The sequence below is a fragment of the Mustelus asterias genome, chromosome 27 (assembly GCF_964213995.1).
Source record: "Mustelus asterias chromosome 27, sMusAst1.hap1.1, whole genome shotgun sequence".
NCBI classification, from domain to species: domain Eukaryota; kingdom Metazoa; phylum Chordata; class Chondrichthyes; order Carcharhiniformes; family Triakidae; genus Mustelus; species Mustelus asterias.
The window spans coordinates 23127472-23131056 of record NC_135827.1 but is presented as its reverse complement, the minus strand read 5'-3'; the positions used below and the strand labels follow the sequence as shown (position 1 = coordinate 23131056).

The following is a 3585-nucleotide window of genomic DNA, read 5'->3' as shown; positions in this document are numbered from 1 at the left end:
ATCTATAGCAGCGCCCGGGCTATCATATAGGTGTGCGCTTGTATTTTGGAGAGAAGGGGATGAATTGCAAATACAAAGTTACAAATCCACTGAACAATCAATTTTCAAATGAACTATGCCCCAATTCTCATCAGGGGAATGTTGCTCCATCAGTACAATCCTGCAAAGCATTATCTCTTCGAGAGTTTCCTGGCAGGTGTCACACCATCATTGTTTGCAAAAGAATCACTTTCTCTCTGACACCGCTCGTTAATAGTTGAATCGCTGCAGACAATAGAATGAGTAAAGCTACTCAACCCACAACAACACAAGGATGTTGCCTTCACATTCGTGGTTGAAATCCCAACCTTGAATGACATTCACACTGTAGCACCCTCTGGTGGACAGTCTCAGTCAAGAGAGGGAGGGATGACATAAGAATCGTACTGCCATCTACTTTGTTTCAACCGGATAGTGTGGCTTCTGAGCAGGTTGTCCAGAAACCTCTACAAAGTAAGTCAATATTCCAGCTTTTAAAATAACATTGCTGATTTGAACTATGACTAAGAATCAGCCGGTTCCAGTTCTGACTCCTGATCACGAGTGAAGCTTTCCGACTTAAGAATGGAAAATTAGCTTTGCAGGCGATTTCTTTCTTTGCCAATCAAGTGGCTTTCTTGTTGAGTCAAGCAGACAGCAGTATGTGACAAGTCACAGCAGTACGTGACATGTATAGTTATCGGACAGAGAGTGAAAGTTGCAATTCACCTCACAGAAAAAGAGACACATTACTGTGATGATGCTATGTCTTTGAGAAATATATATATATATACATACATAATGCTTCTTGCAAGGGGTATGTTTAGAATTCAGAATTGTTTTGTAGGGTGCCAATTTGTCTCGCAAAACCTTTAAATTGGTAGCTGGGAGTACAGGATAAGTACTCATTTTAGACCTGGAGTGTTTATTTTAAGCAAAGCCAAAGCAGTTGTGTTTACTTGGGTCTCCCCTGGGGGTTTCAGTGGAGGGTTTTGACTAGGTTGATAGACAGTGACAGAGCCATGTGTTAAATGGGAAGAGCTAAACTTGCAGGGAAGAAATTTTTTTTTTTGTACTTTTCCAATTCAATCAAATCAAGTCCAATTCAGAGTCTCAACAAGTTGAGACGTTTCCGATCCAAGCTGACAAGACAGGGTATGCAACCCTTTACCCTGTCTTGGGCCTGATCTACATGAGCCAAGCTGATTGGAGTAGGCAGACGTCTCCGCCCCCAAGGCTTGATCTCATTTGCATCTTAGCCAAAAGGCCGAGATGCCGCTTTTAAAAATTACTTCATGTGAAAATGAAGCTTAAAAGCAACCCAATGGCCATGACCAAGTGCAGCATCACCAGACCACACTTGATCTTAGCCAAAAGGCCGAGAAGAAATTAAAAAAAAATACTTTTCCAATTCAATCAAATCAAGTCCAATTCAGAGTCTCAACAAGTTGAGACATTTCCGATCCAAGCTGACAAGACAGGGCCTTCACACCTGTCTTGGGCCTGATCTACATGAGATCAGCTGATTGGAGGAAGGACAGGGTTCCTCCTCCAAGGCTGGATCTCATTTGCATCTTAGCCAAAAGGCCGAGATGCCGCTTTTAAATATTGCTTCATATGAATATAAAGCTTAAATGTAACCTAATGACCTCAACCAAGCACAGCATCCTATCCATACTACACTTGATCTTAGCCAAAAGGCCAAGAAGAAATTTTTTTTTTTTTGTACTTTTCCAATTCAATCAAATCAAATCCAATTCAGAGTCTCAACAAGTTGAGACATTTCCGATCCAGGCTGACAAGACAGGGCAAGCGACCAAATTACCCTGTCCTGGGCCCGATCTACATGAGCCAAGCTGATTGGAGGAGGGGGAGGTTCCTCCTCCAAGGCTTGAGCTCATTTGCATCTTAGCCAGAAGGCCGAGATGCCGCTTTTAAAAATTGCTTCATATGAAACATATGAAGCTTCAATGTAACCTAATGCCCTCAACCAAGTGCAGCATCCAATCCATACTACACTTGATCTTAGCCAAAAGGCCGAGAAGCGATACTGTAAGAAATACAACAGTTGATGTTTGCGACAGCCAGAAGAAAACAGGCGTCTCTCTGTCTCTCTCTCTCTCTCTCTTCAAAGGTGAGCCGGGAGCTCCAGGACTGTTAACCTAAGAAAAGCAGGTATACCTGTGTTTTGCGAACTAATTTTAAAGATGAATATTTCTTGAATTGGAACTCATAGTAGTTATGTTAAGCAGCATCTTGTTATGTTTACGCATTGTTCAATTGTTAAAAGTTGAGCTAATACATTTGTTATAATTAAACTGTTTTTAAATAAAGTTTGTTTTGATAAAAGCTTTCCAGTGTGTCAATAGAATCACCCCTGGAGTGAAACATCTGATCCTCACACTCATGGCAAAATAGAAAATTGTTGGGGTCTGGCGGCACGGTAGCACAGTGGTTAGCACTGCTGCTTCACAGCTCCAGGGACCTGGGTTCGATTCTCGGCTTGGGTCACTGTCTGTGTGGAGTTTGCACATTCTCCCTGTGTCTGCATGGGTTTCCTCCGGGCGCTCCGGTTTCTTCCCATAGTCCAAAGATGTGCGGGTTAGGTTGATTGGCCATGCTAAAATTGCCCCTTCGTGTCCTGAAATGTGTAGGTTAGAGGGATTAGTGGGTAAATATGTAGAGATATAGGGGTAGGGCCTGGGTGGGATTGTGGTCAGTGCAGACTCGATGGGCCAAATGGCCTCTTTCTGCACTGTAGGGTTTCTATGGTCTGACTTCATAATATGCCTTGGGGTTTCTGATCTGGTACCCTAGCATAAATTGTGGGCTCTTTTCATAGAACCCTACAGTGCAGAAGGAGGCCATTCAGCCCATCGAGTGTGCACTGACCACAATCCCACCCAGGCCCTATCCCCATAACCCCGTGCATTTACCCTAGCTAGTCCCCCTGACACGAAGGGACAATTTAGCATGGCCAATCCACCTGACCCACACATCTTTGGACTGGGGGAGGAAACCCATGCAGACATGGAGAGAAGGCACAAACTCCACACAGACAGTGACCCAAGCTGGGAATCGAACCCAGGTCCCTGGCGCTGTGAGGCAGCAGTGCTAACCACTGTGCCGCCATGCCATTTCTGGGATTAAAAGCTAAAAGACAGTGAATGTTGGGAATTGGTGTTTTCTTTTCAGGTGTTGCATTCGGCTAGCTTAAATAAGGAGTGTCTTTTGCGGAGAAATGTCTCTTTTGATGGCGAAAGATTTCCTGGGTGCGAAAGAGGTCACTCAAAATGGTTTACAAAAGGTAGTTCAAACAAAGCTTTTGGATTTGGCAAATAAGGTAAAGTTGATTGTACCTGACGGGGTGAGAAAGGGAATGATAATTTCAACGATAGCTCAGTATCTACATTTGCCAGAAATACAGGGTGGGGTTTTCCGGCCGCGCTCACCCCAAGACTGGAAAATTCCGCCTGAAGTCTATGGATTTTTCTTGATCCTGTCCTGCCCGCTACAGTTCCCGTGGCGGGGGGGATGGGAAAATTCCACCCACAGTCTGAATTGGAA

General features: G+C 44.1%; 2 pseudogenes; both read right to left on the bottom strand.

Annotated features, from left to right (window-relative positions):
• Nucleotides 1-1530: 1530 nt before the first annotated feature.
• On the bottom strand, nt 1531-1731 carry LOC144480087 (U2 spliceosomal RNA; annotated as a pseudogene).
• Nucleotides 1732-1954: 223 nt separating this feature from the next.
• Nucleotides 1955-2067, bottom strand: LOC144480103 (U2 spliceosomal RNA; annotated as a pseudogene).
• Between the last annotated feature and the right edge of the window lie 1518 nt (nt 2068-3585).